Consider the following 22,063-nt stretch of genomic DNA (forward strand, 5'->3'; position numbering starts at 1 on the left):
AACTCTATTGCCCATACGCAGTTCGGGGTCGCAGTTCCAGGATGGAGAGGAACGCTTACGATCGTAAGTGTTCACAAGGGAACAGGGTACCTGGTTGCAGTTCAAGGGCCAAGAGGAGTGCTAGTTCTTGCAACCTCATGGGACCAGGGGCTTTACCCATCCTGGGTAAAGATCAGAGCCCAGACCAGGAGAGCAGTGACCATATCTCTCCCAATGATAACACCAACTTAGAAGCAGTAAAAACTTGCAGATTCTGAGAACTAGCTCTGAAAATAGCAGCATGAAAAAATCCTAAAGCTTGGCACTGTGCTTATCCACCCCCAGGTGAGTAAAGCCCAACTTAAACATAAAGTTCAAAGTCAAGACATGGGCTTGAAAAATAAGCAAATGACAAAAAGAAAAATAATTGGACCATAAAAATTACTACAGTGGCAGGACAGATTAAGACATAAACTCAGAAGAAGACACAATGTGAAAACAGTTACAAAAGATACAATTACAACAAGAATTCCTCGAAGAGTTAAAGAAAGAGATAAGAGTGGTGGAGGAAAAATTGTGAAAAAAAGGAAAGAAAATTATGAAAAGAGAGCTAACAGTTTGGTAAAAGAAGCACAAACAAATATTGAAGAAAATAATACCTTAAAAAGCAGAATCAGTCCAATGATAAAAGAGGCCTAAAAGTTCACTGAAGAAAATAACTTCTTAAAAATTAGAATTGGACAAATAGAACCCAATGATTCCACTCGATATCAAGAAACAATAAAACAAAACAAAATGAATGAAGAAATTGAAGAAAATGTAAAATATCTCATTGGAATGACAACTGATCTGGAAATTAGAGGAGAAGAGATAATTTAAGAAGGCACGTTAAAAAAAAAGCATAGGCATCATATTCTAAGAAATTTTAAAACAAACCAACCAACAAACCAAATACTCTGATATCTTAGAACCAGAGGGTAAAATAGAAATTGAAAAAATCCACCAATTACTTACTGAACAAGATCCCAAAATGAAAATTCCCAGGAATATTATACCCAAATTCTAGAATTCTCAGGTCAAGGAGAAAATATTGCAAGCAGTCAGAAAGAATCAATTCAAATTTCATGGCACTATAGTCAATATCACACAAGATTTAGAAACATCTACATTAAAGGGTCAGAGGTCTTGGAATATGATATTCCAGAGGTCAAACAAAACTAGGATTATAATGAAAAATAACATATTCACCAAAACTTAGTATAACACCTCAAAGAAAAAAAATGGAGATTCAGTGAAATAGAGGACTTTCAAGGAATCCCAAGGAAAAAGCCAGATCTGCATAGAAAACTTGATTTTCAAACCCAAGACTCAAGAGAAGCATAAAAAGGTAGACATGAAAGAGAAATCATAAGGTTGAATCAATAAAGCTAAGCTGTTTACATTCCTATATGGGAAGATGATTCATGTAACTCCTAAAAACTTTATCATTCTTAGGACATTTAGAAGGAATTTCCATAGATAGAAGACATGGGTGTGATTAAATAAGGTTGGAATGATCTAAAAAAAATGAAGGGATGAGAAAGAGGGATGCACTGGGAGAAGAGGAAGGAAGAGAAAGAATGGGGAAAAATTTTCTCACATAAAACAAGAGTATAAGGAAGAGCTTTTACAGTGGAGGGAAAATATGAGTGGGGTGGGAAATGCTTGGACCTCCCATTCATTAGATTTAACCCAAGGAGGGAAGAATATATGTGTGTGTATGTATTTATATGTATGCATGTACACACACATATGTATGCATAAATGTATGTATATATGTGTATAAATACACACATGTATGCATACATACTGACATATTCAATTCTGTATAGAAATCTATCTAACCCAATAGGGAAATGGGAAGGGAAAGAGGGGATGGTAAAAGTGAGAGAAGATTAAAGGTGCAGTGTTTAGAAGCAAAATAGACCTTTGAAGATGGGATAAAAAGAGAAAAGAATAAATGGAAGAAAATGGCATAAAGGGAACTACACAGTTAATAACCATAACTGTGAATGTGAATGGGATGCTTTCACCTATAAAATGGAAGTGGATAGCAAAATGAATTAGAAATCGGAATCCAACAATATGTTTAAAAGAGACACACATAGAGTTGAAATAAAGGGTAGGAGCAGAATCTATTGTGCTTCAGTTGAAGTATAAAAAGGCAGGGGTAGGAATCAATAATGAGATCAGATAAAGCAAAAGCAAAAATAGACACTAATTTAAAGAGATAATCAGGGAAACTACATTTTGCTGAGAGGTACCATAGACAATGATATTATATAAAAATTTTTTTACAGTAAGTTTCTCTGATAAAGTTCTCATTTTTCAAATAAATAGAGAATTGAGTCAAATTTATAAAAACAAGAACCATTCTCCAATTAATAAATGTTTATAGGATATGAAAGGGTAGTTTTCAGATGAAGAAATTGAAGCTATGTGTGGTCATATAAAAATGATATAAATCACTATTGATTAAAAATGCAAATTAAAACAACTCTGAAGTATCACCTTATGCCTATCTGAAATGACAGATACTGGAGGGGATGAGAGAAAATAGGTACACCAATGAATTGTTGATGGAGTAGTGAACTGATCCAACCATTCTGGAGAGTAATTTGGAATTATGTCCAAAGAGCTATAAAACTGTGCATACCTGTTGATCCAGCAATACCACTGCCAGGTCTGTATCCCAAAGAAATCAAAGGAAAAGAAAAAGGACCTATATGTACAAAAATATTGATATCAGCTATTTTTGTGTGGTGTCAAAGACTTGAAAATTGAAAAGACGCTTGTCAATGGGGAATGATTAAACAAGCTGTGACATGTGGTTGTGATGGAGTACTGTTGTGCTATAAGAATGAGGAGGGGGGATGGCTTCAGAAAAGCATGGAAAGTCTTTAAAAATTGATGCCAAGTAAAGTGAGAAGAACCAGGAGATCACTGTGTGCAATAACAGAAATATTGCAATGATGTTCAACTGTGAAAGATTTAGCTACTCTGATCAATCAATGTTTATTGGTTGGTCATTTTCAGTCGTGTCAGACTCTTCATGACCCCTTTTTGGGGTTTTCTTGGTAAAGATACTGGAGTGGTTTGCCATTTCCTTCTCTGGATCATTTTCCAGGTAAGGCAACTGAGACAAACAACGGTTAAGTTATTTGCTCAGGGTCACACAGCCAATAAGCGTCTGGAGCTGGATTTAAATTCAGGTCATTCCAGCACACCATTCACCGCACCACCAAACTATACTTGTATTCAAAAATCTAAAATAATTCAAAAGGACTCGTGATGAAAAAATGGTATCCATCTCTAGAGAGAGAATTGATGAACTCTGAGTGAAAACTGAAGTATAATTTTCTTACTTTTTTTGAAATATGTCTAATATAGAAATATGTTTTGCATGCTTTCACATGCATTATGGCTGTTCTATAGTTTGCCTTCTCAGTGGGTGGGGAAAGGAATGGGAGGGAGGGAGAGAATTTGGAACTCAGATTTTAAAAAGAAAAGAATGTTAAAAACAAATAAAATTTTAAAAGACTAGAGCTTGTCAAACCTGCATAATTAGTTGCAATGAGGATGCTTCTTTGGATACGTGTTGAACCAGATGAGCCCTGAGGTTCTTTCCAACTCTAGCATTTGGTGATTCTGTGACTTTATGGGGAGGGAGCTTTACAAATAGAAAGTACCTGATGAATTTTTTTTTGAATTTACAAACATAAGATTTGGTCTTCTGTTTATAAGAGTGACCTGGATTTTAAACTCCTAAAGAGTAGGGCTGTTTCTTCTTTTGTCTTTGTATTTTCAGCTCCTAGCATGGTGCCTGACACATAATAGGTGCTTAATCAATGCTTGTTGATTGAATAATTGATTTTCTGTTGAGAAGGTCTTTCTCTTTGACTGCATGTAGAGTTTGAGAAGAATATGTCCCAGAGAAAAGGGTTCAGGATGGAAGTCAGAAGACCTAGTTTCACATCCCAGCTCTGTTGTTCATTGCCTCTGTGACTTGGGATATCATCTATTTTCTCTCATTGTTTCCTCATTTGTAAAATGAGGGGCTTGGAGTACATGATCTCTAAGACCCTTTCTGTATTTAAGTCTATGAACTAGGAGAGAAGGATATGTCTCCTAGGAAGCCAGTTCACTCATCTGACCTGGAGGTAAGTGCGGTGACAAATAATATGGCCAGAATACTCTTATATCCAAGTAAGAGGTAGTAGTGAGGAGAATGAAGTGGACTACCTGAAGAACTCGTGGCCTTCTACTCTTTGGAGTAAGAGTTAGTTGTTTCATTCCTCTTCAGGTTGCTCTTCAACTTTGCCACTTTTTTCATCATGCTATAGAAATCCAATTGATTAATGGACATATATCTAGCCAATACACCAAGTGCTTTCTTTTGACTGGTTCTTAATATTCCATGGGTACTATGAGAGAGTCCCTCTATCACTTCTTACTTTTGCTATAGGACTGGTCTGCCTCCCTTTCTGATGGCACATATCCTTACAGTCATATTTTTTAATACTTCTTGGATCAAAGTCATCTGGGGAAATGTGTTTGTAGCTTGTAGACTACAACATGCTCCATAATAGAGTGCCAACAATTCTTGGAGGACTTGTTCACCAACCTCCCTGCCAAGTAGACATCAAGGATTTTGTGTTTCTTTTATTGTATTTTTGGGGGGGTTGCCAAGAGGAGAATCATATTCCTTTTTTTTAATTGGAAAGGGTTTTATTTCAAAGCCATCATTAAGATGCAACAAAAAAATAATACCTTAATACTTTCTAATTGTCCTCGGAAAACCCATGGCACTCAAGAAAAGAGAGGACAAAAAATAAACTTTTGGGTGCTTATGTAGAGAATTTGGGGGCTGCTCAGATGGAAAGGATGAAAGTCCCATCTGTTTGCTGACAGTAGGACAGTGGGGTTCATATTCTTCTCCGATACAAACAATGTTGTTCTAGTTGAGACTTTCATTGGTAACGAGATTACAAAACTACACCATGGTCGCTTTCATAGAACCACCCCCCACCCCAATTGCTTATATCTGCTTTCCAAAAGCACTATTTTTTCTTTCTCTTTCTGTTCCCATGATTCTTCTTTTCCTTCTAGCTCTTCTCAACATTCTCAGCCTCTGTCTCAAAAATATCCCATCTCCAGTTTCCAGTGTATTTGTCTCCATAACTTCTGTATTTTTATTCGTCGCCTTAATATTCCCCAATAAACTCCCAGAGTCAACACTCCTTCCTAAAACACAAAACCTTTTCACTTTCTCCTCTTTTTGTTTCATCTACCAGTAGCTTAGTAAAATTTATGCTAAGAAAAGGCTTACTGAATTCCACATTGATGACATCTTACCTATGACATGGTCCAGTGATGGGCAGACCCTTTCACCCTCTTACCTAGCAGCACCCTCTGTGGGGGTAAGCACTTTTCTTTGACTTCTGTGTAATGACTGATAAGGATAGACATACATGCACACAGGCATGCATGAAAAGAAGCACGTTTATACAGAGATCTGCCTGCAGACATAGAAATGTGTGAATAACAATTCACTTCAATTTAGCAAATACTTATTAAATATGATTATATGCCTCATCTTCACATCTTATCCAGCTAGCCATCGACACACCTATTTCAGGATCTGCCTGCTGCCATTGCTTAACTCCTCTACACTTGTGCCAGCACCCTCCAAACTGGACCTGAGACCTGGCCCTCCATCCCTGACTCTTCCTGAATCCATACCCAAGTCTCTGAGGAAATTAATCCACTTTGGAGGTCCTACCCTAGAAACTGACTCAGTTGATTGGTGATTGAAGGTTACTACTCCACTCTAACCACTCTATAGCGCAGATTGGCCCTAAGTACTAGACTATGCTTTAGCTTCCAGTTCCATCCACCCACCAATCCATCTATTCATCCAGTTTACCTCATATCCTACCACTTCACATGGACCCTTTCCCCCTTTCCATACCCCCAGAACAAAACTCCTTTCCCATATCCTCTCTCTCCTAGAGGTCTTGCCCCTATTAAAATGTAATCTCCCTGAGGGCAGAGGCTGTCTCTGTTTTAATCTTTGTCTCCTTAATGCTTAGTACAGTACCTGGCCCATGATAAGTGCCTAATAAATGTTTTTCCATTCATTTATACTATGTGACAAGTACTGGGCTGAGAACTGGGAATGTAAAGACAAAAAAATACACAGTCTGTCTCTGAGGAGCTTGTACTTTGCCAGGGGGAACAGATAAGTAAATGAAAGTCTTTTTCTGTCTGTCTGGCTGCTCTCTCTGTCTCTGTCTCTCTTTCCCTTTCTGTCTCTCGCTGTCATACTCTCTCCTCTGTCTACTATTTATTTACTCTCTGTCTATCTATGTCTGCCTATCTATCTATCTATCTATCTATCTATCTATCTATCTATCTGTCTGTCTGTCTGTCTGTCTGTCTGTCTGTCTGTCTGTCTGTCTGTCTGTCTGTCTCTGTCTATCTATCTGTCTATCTGTCTATCTATCTATCTACTTATCTATCTATCTGTCTATCTGTCTGTCTGTCTATCTATCTGTCTGTCTACCTGTCTATCTATCCAACTGCTGCTAGACCCAGAGGGGCTGGAGCTTCTCCTTTGTATTCTCTCTCTTCCTTTTCTACTAAGTCACCTCTTTGCTCTTAACTGGAGGCAACCAAGAGGCACTGAATTCAAATCCTATCTCATTTACTAGCTATATGACTTTCAGCAAGTCACTTAACCTCTGTCTCAGTTTCTTCACATCTGTAAAGTGGGAATAATAATAGCATCTCCCTCTCAGGGTTGTTGTGAGGATCAAATAAAATATTTGTGAAGTACTTAGTATAGTATTGGCACATAGTAGGTACTACCTAAATGTTAGCCATTGTTATTATTATTATTATCTTGTGCAGGGTAGCAAGTGGTGCAGTGGATAGAGCACCAATGCAGGAGTCAGGAGGACCTGAGTTCAAATCTCACCTCAGACACTTGACACTCACTAGCTGTGTGACCTTGGGCAAGTCACTTAACCCCAATTGCCTCATCCTGAGTCATCTCTAGTCATCCTGATGAATATCTGATCACTGGATTCAGATGGCTCTGGAGGAGAAGTGAGACTGGTGACCTGCACAGCCCTCCCTCACTCAAAACAAAGTCAAGAGCAAGTCATGTCATTATTTCTCTGATGGCATGGTTTTCTTCAGCAACAAAGGACAAACACACACATTATCTTGTGCAGTTCTCGGGGAGCCAGACCTTAGTGAGAGGGGTTAGGCTCTTTTCTCACATTATTTAGCCTGTCAGGATCCTACCCTATCATGTGCCACCTACCCACATACACACACACAGAGGGAAAATTACTTAAATCTAAAAGGTGGGTTCTTGTGTACATATATTGTCCAAAGCTGGGTCATCACCAGTTGGCTTGTTACTGGATTCTCATGACTCTGAAGGAAAGAACAAGGTTGATGACTTGGCAAAAGTCTGCCTCACTTAAATCCAATTCACTTACAAGAGCATTTTGGAAAGATGGTGGAGGTCAGAAAACTGTTGTCTTTCCAAATTTATTTTTTATGCCTCTCTTGAGTATTGTATTTGAAGATCAAATTTTCTAACAAACTCTAGCCTTTTCATCAGGAAGGTTTGGAAATTCCTTATTTCATTGAACGTCCATCTTCTTGCCTGAAAGATTATGCTCAATTTTGCTGGGTAATTGATCCTTGATTGCAGTCCAAGAGTCTTTGTCTTATGGATTATCATATTCCAATCCCTCTGATCTTTTACTGTAGAAGCTATAAGGTCCTGTGTGATCCTGACTGTAGTTCCTCAATATTTGAATTGTTTCTTTCTGGCTACTTGTAATATTTTCTCCTTGACCTGATAGTTCTGGAGTTTGGCAACAATATTCCCTGGCATTTTCAATTTGGGATCTCTTTCAGGAGGTGATTGGTAGATTCTTTTGATGACTATTTTGTGCTCTGGATCTAGGACCTCAGGGAAATTTTTCTTGATGATTTCTTGGAAAATATTGTCCAGGGTTTTTTTTCAACACAGCTTTCTAGTACACTAATAATTCTTACATTTCCTCTCCTGGATCTATTTTCCAGGTCAGTTGTTTTTCCAATGAGATATTTTACATTTTATTCTATTTTTTCATTCTTTAGATTTTGTTTGACTGATTATTGATGCCTCATAGAATATTTAGCTTCTACTTGCCCAATTCTAATTTTTAATGAATTGTTTTCTTCAGTTAGCTTTTGTACTTCCTTTTCCATTTGTCCAAATTTTCCCAGTTAAGTTTTGTGACTCCTTGTCCATTTGGCCAATTTTACTTTTTAAGGAGCTTTTCTCTTCAATTAATTCTTTTTTCATTTTGTCAATTGTATTTTTAAAATCATTGGACAATTTTTATTCTACCTCTGTAATTTGGTTTTTAAAATGCTTCTTGAGTGCTTCCAAAAACACTTTTGGGGTTTGAGACCAGTTTATATTCCCTTTTGAGGTTTTAGAAGTGAGTATATTGTCAGTGTTGTCCTCTTCTGAATTTTCATTTTGATCTTCCTTGTCCCTGTAGTAAGATTCTATGATCTTTGCTTTTCTGATTTGCTTCTTGCTCATGGTGATTGCCTTTTTCCTGGCTTTTAAAATTGAACCTCTGTGTCTGCAACATAGGGGACTCTGTCCCACATTTATTATGCTGAGGGTTAGGGGCCTGGTTTCTGGCTTTGTGTGTTGTGGCCTCTGGTTCTTTCCATTAGAAGCTATGTAATGCTAAAGCTTACTGAGTGCTGAGCTGGCTGGGGTGTGCCAAGGCTGAGGCCAGATGAAGTCGTTCTGAATTTTCCCCAGGGTTACACTGAAGGTCCTAGTGTGAGGTGTGTGTTTTGGGAGGGGTCTAGTTGTGGGAGGTCTCTTCCTCCCCTAGGTCTGGGCTAGAGCATAGGCAGGCTCAGCGGCTAGTGAACTCTGTCTGCACTGGTGTCTGCCCAATTACCCTGACTATGCTAGGGCATACCTGGGGTCCTGATGTTGGCACTTACCATCTCCACTCCACTTCCACCATCTCCATGGCTCAGGCTCTTCTACTGCTCCACTGAGGTGCTTGGTGTAACACTTCTGGTCCTGCATAGGTCCCCCTCAGCCACAGCAAGAGGAATCCTTGCCATTGATCTTTCTAGCCACCCGAGCCGAAAGACTGCCACTGACCTACTGTTGGCTTCACTATTTCAGGATTTTTTCTGGGGTAATATTCTATGGGTTTTTTGAGGTCAACAAAGAAAAGGTGAGAATGCTTACAGTTTTCTACACCATCTTGGCGTTCAAGTAGGTCTATATTCCTTTTACAATCAGAGCTATACCTAGTATTTTCCTTTTTTGCTCCTGAGACAAGTGGTGGTGCTCTAAAAGGTTCTAAAGGAGGTAGATTCTAAAGGTTCTGAAAAGGGAAACACATTCCAGTTCAAGGGTACTGCTGCAAATGGGGCTTAGCAGAGAGGAAGCTTGCTCAGGAATGAGACTCTCCAGCATCCTAAAAATTTCCCTAACCTGGGGCAAAGTCTCAGTTGACCTACCTTAGTTATGGTTTTGCTTATATTAATGCAATGGAATCAGCCCCTTTTCCTTCCTCAAGAGCAGTACAACATTCTCTCATCAGCAGGAACACTCCGCAGTTATATAACCCATCATCAGTTCTGAAAGGGTAGGAACATAGCCAAAATCTTAACTTTCTGCCATGACCTATGGGATTAAAGGGATCACAGGAGTGAATGGAAAGCTAATGTTCTCGGTAATACCTCACACACATTCTGAAGCACATAGGACTATCTTCCACTTGAATTTCTCTGAATATTAGAGAATTTGAACAATTTCTCAAGAGGTCAGTCAGTTACAAACACATATTAAGCTCTTGGTATGTGACAGGCACTGTGCTAAGAACTGGAGATGCAAAGAAAAGCAAAAAGTCAGGTGTTACCCTTAAAAAATCACATTCTTAATGTGGGAGACAATATGTAAATAACTAGTTATGTACAAAAGTACAGCCAGGGGGTGGGGGGAACCAATGGCCTTGAGGTCACATGTGACCCTCTAGGTCCTCAAATGTGGCCCTTTGAATTGTTGTTTGTGTTCGTCCTTCGTTCCCAAAGAAAACCATGCCATCAGAGAAATGATGAAATGACTTGCACTTGACTTTGTTTTGAGTGAGGGAGGGTTGTGCAGGTCACCAGCCTCACTTCTCCTCCACAGCCATCTGAATCCAGTGACTAGATATTCATCAGGATGACCGGAGATGACCCAGGATGCACTGGGAGACCATGGGCCCTTTAGGCCAAGTTCTTTGCAGGCACTCACTTAGGGTGAGGCAATGCCCATTCATTGAATATACCTGTTTAAGAAGTAGCCAGGGCATGGCCCCTTTAATGAGGCCAAGAAAAAGGAAGACATCAGGCTGGGTGGGAAACAGCAACAGTTACTATTGATAATCACTCTCAAGCTAGGACGGTACAGAGGAGCCCTCAGGCAGGGCCCCAGTGGAGTCCCAGTTTCAGAGTGCAGTAGGTTTAAGGTTTTGGGAGAGGACAGGAGAGAGGGGAAGAGAGGAGGGGAAAATAGGAAAGGAACCAGTGAAACCGAAGTCAACTGGGCATCTTTTGGCCATCCAAGTTTGCTTTCCTTTGGAGAGAAGAAGGAAGGGGAAGGGGAGGCAGACAGGAGAGGAGGAGGTGAGTTACCCAGCTAACATTCAGCCAGCTGTATCTACTCACATGATTGTGTTTGTCCTTCATTGCCGAAGAAGACCACACCATCTGAGAAATGATGACATGACTTGCACTTGACTTTGCTCTGAGTGAGGGAGGGCATCCTAGGTCATCTCCAGTCATCCTGAGGAATATCAGGTCTCTGGATTCAGATGACTCTGGAGGAGAAGTGAGGCTCGTGGCCTTTTGAATGGATTCTGTCAAAGGGCTGCACTTGAGGACATAGAGGGCCACATATGACCTTTGGGCCACAGGTTCCCCACCCTGATATAGATAGTAGAAAAAGGGAGGAAATTTCAGAGGTAAGATATTAGCAGCAGTGGGGCCTGGGAAGATGAGATTAGAGTTGAGTCTTGAAAGAAGCCAGGAGACAGAGGTAAGGAAGAAGATCATTCAAGGCATGGGGGACAGCTATTTTTTTAAATGCTTATTTATTTATTTTTAGTTTTCAACACTCTATTTCCACAAAATTATGAGTTTCAAATTTTCTCCCCATCTCTCCCCTCCCCCTACCCCAAAACATCTTGCATTCTGATTATCCCTTCCACCAATCTGCCCTCTCTTCTATCACACCTTTCTCTTCCCTTCTCCCTTTTCTTGTAGGGCAAGATAGATTTCTATACCCCCTTACCCCTATTTCTTGTTTCCAGGTTGCATGCAAAAATAATTCTCAACATTTGTTCCTAGAACTTTGAATTCCAACTTTTCTCCCTTCCTCCCTCCCCACCCACCCCCACTGAGAAGGCAAGCAATTCAATATAGCCTATATATGTGTAGTTTTGCAAAAGACTTCCATAATACTCATGTGTCAGACTAACTATATTTCCCTCCATCCTATCCTGCCCCCCCATTTATTCTATTCTCTCTTTTGACCTTGTGCCTCCTCAAAAGTGGTTACTTCTAATTACTCCCTCCTTCCACTTGCCCTCCCTTCTGTCATCCCCCCACCCCACTTATTCCTTTTCCTCTATTTTCCTGTATTGTAAGATAGATTTTCATACTCAATTGAGTGTGCATGTTATTCCCTCCTTAAGCCAAGGGTGATGAGAGTAAGCTTCACTTTTTCCCTCTCAACTCCCCCCTTTTCCCCTCCATTGAAAAAGCTTTTTCTTTTCTCTTTCATGAGAGATAACCTGTCCCATTTCATTTCTCCCTTTGTCCTCCCAATATATTCCTCTTTCACCTCTTGATTTTATTTTTTTAGATATAATCCCTTCCTATTCAACCTATCCTGTGCTCTCTCTCTCTCTCTCTCTCTCTCTCTCTCTCTCTCTCTCTCTCTCTCTCTCTCTCTCTCTCCATATATATGTGTGTGTGTGTGTGTGTGTGTGTGTGTGTATAATCCCTCCAACTACCCAAATACTGAGAAAAGTTTCAAGGATTACAAATATTATCTTTCCATGTAGGAATGTAAACAGTTCAACTTTAGTAAGTCCCTTATGATTTCTCTTTCCTGTTTACCTTTTCATGCTTCTCTTGATTCTTATGTTTGAAAGTCAAATTTTCAATTCAGCTCTGGTCTTCTCATCAAGAATGCTTGTAAGTCCTCTTTTTATTGAATGATCATTTTTCCCCTGAAGTGTTATACTCAGTTTTGCTGGGTAGGTGATTCTTGGTTTTTATCCTAGTTCCTTTGACTTCAGGAATATCCTATTCCAAGCCCTTCAGTCCCTTAATGTAGAAGTTGCTAGATCTTGTGTTATCCTGATTATATTTCCACAGTGCTTGAATTGTTTCTTTCTAGCTGCTTGCAATATTTTCTCCTTGACCTGGGAACTCTGTAATTTGGTTACAATATTCCTAGGAGTTTCTCTTTTTGGCTGTCTTTCAGGAGGTGATCTGTGGATTCTTTCAATATTTATTTTACCCTCTGCTTCTAAAATATCAGGCAGTTTTCCTTAATAATTTCATGAAAGATGATGTCTAGGCTCTTTTTTTTGATCATGGCTTTCAGGCAGTCCCACAATTTTTAAATTGTCTCTCCTGTATCTATTTTTCCATGTCAGTTGTTTTTCCAATGAGATATTTCACATTATTGTTGATTTTTTCATTTTTTTTGGTTTTGTTTTTTAATTTCTTGGTTTCTCATGAAGTCATTAGCCTCCATCTGCTCCATTCTAATTTTTAAAGAACTATATTCTTCAGTGAGATTTTGAACCTCCTTTTAATTATGCTTTTTGAAGCATTCTTTTCCTCATTGGCCTTTTGGACTTCTTTTGCAAATTGAGTTAGCCTATTTTTAAAGGTGTTATTTTCTTCAGCATGTTTTTGAATCTCCTTTAGCAAGCTGTTGACTCACTTTTCATGATTTTCTTGCATTGCTCTCATTTCTCTTCCCAATTTTTCCTCCACGTCTCTTTCCTTCACCTCTTCAAAACTCTTTTTGAGCTCTTCTATGATCTGGGACCATTGCATATTTATTTTGGAGGTTTGGGATGCAGAATCCTTGACTTTTAAGACTTCCTCTGATGGTGTACATTGTTCTTCCTCATCTGAAAGGACGGAAGAAAATACCTGTTCTCCAAAAAAAGAGTCTTCTATAGTCTTATTTCTTTCCCTTTTTTGGGCATTTTCCCAGCCAATTACTTGACTTTTGAATCCTTTGTCAAGGGAGGGCTATACTCTGGGGACCTGTACGTTCTCAGTTCCTCCAAGGTGGCACAATCAAGGGAGGTACTCCTCTCCTGGTCTGCACTCTTGTCTGTGAGCAACCACAAGTATGCTGTTGGAGATAGCTATTGAAAGGGCATAGAGAAAGGAGATGGAGCGTCATGTACTAAGGACAACAAAAACTCCAGTTTTACTGTATTGTAGAGTATACTAAGAGGAGAAAAGTGTAATAAGATGAGAAAGATAAAAAAATACTGGTTTATGAAGGGCTTTAAAAGCCAAAAAGAGAATTTTGTGTTTGATTGGAAAAATAATAGGGAGCCACTGGAGTTTAGGGGGTCAGATTTGTGCTTTAGGAGAATCATTTTGGCATCTGAGTGAAGGAGGGATGGAGTGATGTGAGACTTGAGACAGGGAGACCAACAAGAAGGCAATCCAGCCATGAGATGATGAAAGTCTGCACCAAAATGGCGTCCATGTGAGTCCAGAGAAGGGGAAACATAGGAGAGATGTTGTGAAGTTCAAAATGGCAAGATGGTGATAAATTATTTCTGTATGGTGAGTACAAAGGAGGAGCTGCAAACCAGTGTGACTGGGAAGATGGTGAAGCTCTCAACAATAATAGAGAAAATGGAAAGAGGGGAAAAGTTGGGAGGAATTTTCTTCTGGATAGATTGAGTACATGTCTATGGGACATTGAGTTCAAGATGTTTACTCTTTCCATTGCACCACCTAGCTGCCCCATGGAAATCTTCTTCTATAGTTGAGAGATGATTGAGATAGTCCTATCCTCAAAGAGTTTACATTTTATTGGGAGGATAAAATAATATACCCAACTAAGTAAATACAAAGTGGTGCAAAGTAACATCAGTGGGAAGGGGGTGCTTACATCTGCATGAATCCTCCCTAGTCTCCAAGTCCAGGGTCCTTGCTCCCTTCCCCCAATATCTGGACCTGCTAAACCCATAAATGAATCCTATAAAGACCCATCATATGTTTGATGCTAGGCAAAGAGCACCTCACTTCTTCTGGAGCCACACAAGAATACCGAATTCCAATCGTGAACGCAATGGACCTGTTTCCATCACTCTCCCCAACTGACTTTTAAGGGTATCCCCTTTCAATAAAGTTGACTTCCTCTACAATCTTGTTGTGAGCTCCATATTTCTTTGTACTGGGCTTCTTGTCTTTTGAAACTCTCTGAATCTGCAGAAGGACTCAAGAAGAATTCACCACTAAGAGAAAGGGACTTGCAAGACCAAAGGGAGGGGAAAGTTAAGGTATAGTAATATAATGTAGAAGAGAGAAGGCTAATCTGGGCCTTTCCCCAAAAGGGAGGTTCTGAGAAGAACTCACCAATGGCAGAAGAGCGACTCAGGGGCTAAGCAAGAAGAAAGAAGGGCAATCCTCCCAGCCAGCACTCGCAATGGAGGGAAGAGCTATAATGATGCAAAAAGGAAATGACTGGCCAATTCTCTCCCATAATGACCCACTCCCCAACGTTGACCTAGGCTTTGAAGAGAGTATTCATTCATTCATCCAATAAACATTTATTAAACAACTATTGTGTGCCAGACAAAATGCATGCTATCTACTGGGTTCTAGACTAGATCTACTCACTCATTCCTAGAACATGAATTGAGAACTGGAAGAGACCATCGAGGTCATCAAATTCAATCCTTCATTTTAAGATGAGAGAAACTGGGATTGAAGAGAAGTTGTCATTTATCTAAGGTCACTTAGTTATTAACTCTTAGAAGCATGATCTAAACTCAGATTTTTCCGACTCTAAGGCCAGTCCTCTATCCATACCAGCACACTGCCTCTCCAAAGGAAATCATATAAAAAATTTCTATTTCTTTTGACTGAGCTTTCCACCCCAGCATTTAGACTCCTGAACATATACATGCGCTGCTCAAAACAACTTGCCCCTGAAAGCAGTTGTAGGATCACATGTGAAAAGGAAGAAAAGATAAAAGAATTGATGTATTTTCTTTCGAACTTTAAAGATTAGGTTTATTTGGAGAAAACAAAACAAAAATCCTGGAAAAAAACACCACCAAATCCCTCAGCCCAAAGGATGGGGATTTGACATCATAAGATATCTCCCAGATAGTAAGTCTACGGATTACAAATCGAGTAGAAATGGAGAGGGCAAACCCCATGTTATTAACACCTATGGCAAATGGGTTGCAACTGCTTAAGTCTGGATATATTTTTTTAAAAACCCAACAAAACCCCCCAAAGCATCCTTCCTTCTGAAGGGAAACAACTTGGTAGTTTTTCTCCTCTGGTCTTTCCTTAGGCCACATCTGTGCCCACTGCCTCTTCTGTTTGGATTCCCATTAGCACGTTGAAATTGCAGTACTCGGCAAGCAACAAGTAGCTTCACGGCACTCCACCCCACAGCCTGAGAGCCCGGCAGCAGGACAACAGCATGGCCTGATCTTCTTCTGTGGCGTGTTCTCTCTCTCTGAAGGGGAAAGTTGCCTCCGAGAACAAACATGATCTTGTGGCTTCTGGGCGCTCTGAATTCATAAGAGGTCCTTTAGAGAGCAGAAATGTTTCAGGCACTCTTTCTGAAAGGCTCGGGTATTTACTGGAACAAATATTCTGTTCTTTGTTCAACTGGTGATTATATATGACTACACTTTCCTCTTTGAATCCAGGGAAGGAAAAAAAACCCTGCTCGTTCCATGCTGGAAAGTGTCCTTATGCTCTCCCATATCGTCCCAGTCTTTGTGTTGTCTTCAACAGCGTGCTTCGTGTGCCTGTCTTAGGGTGATTTTCCTCTCTGCACCCTTCTTTCCCTTCCCTGCCAATGCCCCCACTCACAGAGAAATCTCTCTTTCCTCAGGCCTGTTCTTTTCTTTCCTTTCTTACAAGTCCAACTTCCCATGATCATGCAATCATAATAATCCCCTGAATTTATGTCGGGCTTTGTACTTTTTTTTACATCCATTATCTTATTTGATCCTCTTAACAACCATATGAGGCAATCTCGGAGTGGTAGGGTGGAAAGATTGGAGAATAGCCTTCCAGTTTTGGTGTGGCCAGCAATTTACTGTGTGACCTTGAGTAAGTTTCATCCCCTTTTTGGGTTATAGTTTCCTTAAAAGTAAAATGAAAGAGTTGGAAGAGATGACCTCTGAACCCTTTCGGGATCCATACTTTTATGCTGTCTTTGGTTTCTCAGTTCAAACAGTGTATGATTCAATCTGTATGGGGTTTAATCCTTTCCACTCTGGACCTCCTGCCCTGAAGTCCCACTGCTTTGATTGGTGATTGCTTGGGTTTGTTCACTTTATCAATCACCTGGTCATCTTCTGGGCTCTTGCTGCCTGGTACCATCCCCACCTTCTTTCCTGTCCCTGGACCCCTAATCAAATCAATACTGCTATTGCTACTCCAAAGCCTATGTCACTTTAGTCCATTCCCCTCTGGCTCCATTCTCTAGCACAGTGACTTTCCAAACCACAATATATAGCTAGCTCACATCCAGATTGTACTTTAAGGTTAACAAATTCTCCATATATGTTATCTTGTTTCTCACTACAGTTCTGTGTGTCAGGTGCCCATTTTACAGATGAAAGAACTGAAGTAGATTAAGTGACTTGTTCAGACTCACATAGCTAGAAAGTTTGAACTTGACCTTCCTGACCTCCAAGTACTGGCCTATATCTATTGACAAGCAACTCTCTCCGACCACCATTCCTTTGTATTTATTGAGGGCAGATACTTAGGTTTTCTAGTCATATCCCCAGTGCTTAGCACATAGTATGCTTAGTAAACTTTTTTTAAAAACTGATTCATTCATTCATCAAGTCTCCAGATATTTAGATCTAGAAGGAATCTGATGAATGAGAATAATAGTTGACAGTTATTCGGCTGTAACAGGACTTCTGGAAAGCTAGATGAAGGAATGGATAGATTAGTGGACTTGGAAGGCTCATCTCCAAGAGCTCAAATTTGGCCTCAGACAGTTACTAGCTGGGTGACCCTGGGCAGGTCATTTAACCCTGCCTGCCTTGGTTCCTCATCTGTAAAATGAATTGGAGAAGGAAATGGCAAAGCACTCTAAGGTCTTTGCATAGAAAGCCTCAAAATGGGGTCATTAAGTATCAGACATCACTGAAATGACTAATGAGCAGCAGCCAAAACCCTAGGATTTATATTTCTAACCCATCTGATTAGCCTTTAGGTCCATGTCTCAAGTCAGTTGAAACCAGATGAAAACACCTGCAGTGTGGATGAGTTTGGCATGTGATCATTTGAGGTTCAGCTCTTGGAGGATCAGAGGAAAGGACAGCTGCTTGCTAAGTCTCTCCCTCTGAGCCCACCCTTGTTGACAGCCCGCCACTCCAGTAGCAACAAACAAGCCTCAGAAAACCATCATTTAGAGCCCAGTGAAAGGGAGGCTGTGTCAGAAAGCAGGAGAGCTAGCTGCCATTCTGAACTCCCTAGTGGCCTTGACCATGACCCTTTGGGAGGCTGCGTGGGAACGTGGGAAAGTCAATGGGAGGTGAGTATGAAAGCATTGTGGATGTTTACCAAGACCAACATTTTGCACTCCTCCTGGAGGGAGGAGCTGAATTTGGGCCCCCGAGCTTTGCCCAGAAACACTTAGATTTGGGACATGCCTATAAGATGAGTTGTGAGTATCTCAAGTCTGGGAGGTGCTGTGGGCATCTAGTCCATGTGGTAGTAGTTTTAATACATTTTAATTATATTCCTTTAACTTCTGGTGTAATGAGTACAAACTATATAACTATATATATATATATATATATATATATATATATATATATATATATATATATATATATATATATATATAGTTAAAGTCTGACTTCCCATCAACTCCATTCTACTATGTTTGCGTGATTAAGATTGCCTGAGACCCAGCAGTGGGGGAAGAAGATGGGGATTTCCCAGTGGGGAGGGGCTCAAGCCAACTGGATAATTGGATAAAATCTGACTGTAGCCTGAGATCCTAACTGAATAAAGACAGAGTATGGATGAGTTAATAAGACAAGTAGCTGCCCCCACTACAAGGACAGAGTTGGGGAGATAGAGAAAGCAGGTCTCTGAGAATTATAGAGATAGACTTCATTCCTGAATGCTCCCTTGTTGTTTGGTGGAGTATGTAACCTCCAGGGTAAAGATGAGATTGCCACCATCTGGGCCTTCATCTCTGAAAAGGGTTGGGAGACTGGGCTGAGCAACCCCTGATGGATTTAATACAATAAAACTTTATTTTAAAATGTAAAAAAAAATCATTCTTAGCTCTCCAGTCTTAAAAAAATAGTATGTGGGCCAATGGACCACAGTTGACCAAGATGTGGTTTAAACAGTGGAGGGGTGATTATTAACTTAATAAAAGTCAATGGAACTGAAAATATAACTGGATTTGAAAGTTGGAAGGGACTTTAGAGCCACCTACTCCAACCTCCACACAAAAGGCATTCCCACTAGAAAATTCCTGAGAAATGGTTTTCAGCTTCTACATGAAAGCTTCCAGGGCTGGGAAACACATCACTTCTCAAGGCAGCCCATTTCCCTTTGGGCAGCTCTAATTGGGAGGAAGATTCTTCCAACATCCAACTCCAATTGGCCTCATTCACCCACTATTCCTGCTTCTATCAGAAAAATTCCACTTCTTGTACATGACGACCTTTCCAATACTTAAAGACGGTTCCCATGCTTCTTCATCTCCAGCATCCCATTCCTCAAGCTTTCTCTTCTCCAACCTGAATATCCCTATTACCTTCAACTGAATATGATTTAATCTGCCAAAATAAAACAAGCCAATTTGCATCCAGTTTTCCTGGAATATCTCATTATGTAAAGTGTGTCAAGTGGTGCCTTTGAGAAAACAGATGCCTCAGACCTATGAGGGTTATCCAAACTAATAGGTTGTGTGTCCTTTGGTAAGTCAAACAAAAACCGATATTTATGTAATGTATCATGGCTTGCAGAATATTTTCTGTTAGAGTTCTCAGGCTGCAGTTTCTCCAGCCATAAAATGAGAAAATTGGATTAGATGGTCCCCTCCCAGTGCCAGCTCTAGGATCTCATAGAATTCTCACAGAAAACCTGTGCGTTACTATAGGTACTATTGTGGCCATTTTACAGATAAGGAGACTGAGCCTCAGAGGGCTAAAGTGACTTGCTCATGGTTGCACAACTATTGTCAGAGGTGGGATTTAAATCCAGGTTTTCCTAATTTCAGATCCTGTGTTATTTTCATTTTGCCACTATACATTACAATACCTTGGTTTTCTTATCAGTTAAGTAGATGAATGCTAAGGTCCCTTCTGCATCAAAGGGTCTTTGAATGAGAAATACCTATGAACTAGAATTGTTCATTAGTTGATTATTTTTCAGTTATGTCTGACTCTTTATGACCCAATTTGGTGTTTTCTTGGGAGACACTGGAGTGGTTTGCCATTTCTTTCTCCAGCTCATTTTACAGATGAGGAAACTGAGACACACAGGGTTAAGTGACTTGCCCTGGGTCACACAAACTACTAAATATTTCAGGCCAGATTTGAACACATGAAGATGAGCATTTCTGATTCCAAGCCCAGTGCTTTATCCATTGTGCCACCTAGTTACCCCATTACTATCTCTACAATCATACATTTCAGCTAGATTATTATGTGGTGGGACTAACATTTTAATTAATTCTATTCATTAGTACAGATAAATTAGCCTGCTTAATCCCAATGCCTCCCAGCAGGACCCCATTACTGGCAAGTGCTGATGATAAGATGCTTCCTGGGCATGGTGGTACATTATAATGGGGGCAGTGAGTGTATAGGGCATGCTTGCCAATTATGGATCCACCAGTTTTGTCTAGAGTCACATCCTGAAATTCTCACCTACTTGAGTGTGTGTGGTTTTGGGGTAATTGCCCATTGATATAAAAGCACAGTAATTCTCTAAAATTAGTATTAGGACCTTTGGCCATGGACTTCACTATATTGGGTCTTTGCTTAGGTGGTGAGTCTAATGGATTATCCCTGGGGTTCTTGGAACAGTTCAGTCGATGATCCAGTGACTTGCAGGTGAGAGTCCTGCATCAGTCTGTCTTTAGCTCTCTAACCGTCTCCCAGTGAAATACTTCTTACCCTTCCTAATCTGCTTTAAATTATCCAGTTGAATCGAAACTGTTCTGTCACTGCAACTTTACAAGATGCCATGTAGCCAATTCTTCCAATTCTTGTGTGAAAAACACAGAAGAGAAAATAAGGCATTTTTTCTCACACAATTAACACACAAGCTCACATCGCCTACGAAGCAGGTGAATGGGAATTCATCATCTGCTCATATTCAACTGCAATAACATTTATTATATGCCTACTGTGAGTCAAACACTGTTCTAAGTGTTGGGAGTTCCATAGGGAAAAAGATCAATGGTTTCCCTCAGGGATCTTGTACTCCCCACTAAACTACTATCTCTGGAATAGAGCAGTGAGCTGCTCCGTTCAGTACAGCCCAAATGGTTTCCCAAATGTCACTGTTTGGCTGTGGCCTGGGCTTTAAAATTGAGGAGATTATGCAAGGGAGCTGGGTTAGATGAATTGGACCCTTTCTCTGTGGCCCCAAGATGTTATGGTAAGCTTGGCATGACTGGATGGTGGTGGCAGTACCAGTGTTATGAATTTGTGTGGGGGAAGGGAGAGGAGTGGGGAAGATGACCTGAGATCCGGGCACACCGGCAGGCAGACCCCTAGTTATATGTGTTTCCTTTCCAGGCATTGCTTTTCCCATGGGTTCCACTATCCAATGTTACCACCAGGGGATGGGGTGGAGGATAGATCATTGGGCTGAGTTAAGAAGATTTGAGTCTGAATTATGCCTAAGACATTTACCAGTTGTGTGACCCTGGACAAGTCGTTCAGCCACTTTCAACTTCATTTTTCTCCTCTGTAAAATGCTAATAATGATGGCATGTACTTCAAAGCACAGTTGTGAGAATGAAAAATAAATGAGAATGCAAGTATGTTGGTACAGCTTTGGAACCCTTGCCACTGAGAGGCTGAGGCTTCTGGGTCACTTGAGCTCTGGAGTCCTAAGTCATGAAATCTAATCTAATTAGGCATCTGACACCAATAGGATGAGACCTAGAGAATGGGGAAGGAAGGTCCAGATTGCCTAAGGAGGGAGTGGATATTCCTAGATCAGAAATGGAACTAGTTAAAAGTTCCAGCACCAGTCAAAAATGGAATCAGTCTGGGTGAGTGACTTTATACTTCAGATCTGAGTGAGCTAGGGAAATTGAGTTAAGATGAGAGAGATGAGAGAGAGAGAGAGAGAGAGAGAGAGAGAGAGAGAGAGAGAGAGAGAGAGAGAGAGAGAGAGAGAGAGAGCTAGATAGACCTCAAAACAGAGGCAAACAAATAGAAACAGAGAGAAAGAGAGATACAGAAACAGAGACACACAGAGAGGCAGAGACATACAGAGACAGAGAAAGACAGATAGGGACAGAGAGGAGAAAAGAGAGGAGAGAGATACAAAGACAGACAGATAGAGATAGAGAGAGAAGACAGAGACAAACAAAATTAGAGACAGAAACAGATAGATGCAAACAGAGACAGAAACAGAGAGGTAGAGAGACAAACAGAAGCATAAACACATGCAGATAGACACAAAGACAGAGATGGAGAGTGATATA

The sequence above is a fragment of the Notamacropus eugenii genome, chromosome 4 (assembly GCF_028372415.1).
Source record: "Notamacropus eugenii isolate mMacEug1 chromosome 4, mMacEug1.pri_v2, whole genome shotgun sequence".
NCBI lineage: Eukaryota > Metazoa > Chordata > Mammalia > Diprotodontia > Macropodidae > Notamacropus > Notamacropus eugenii.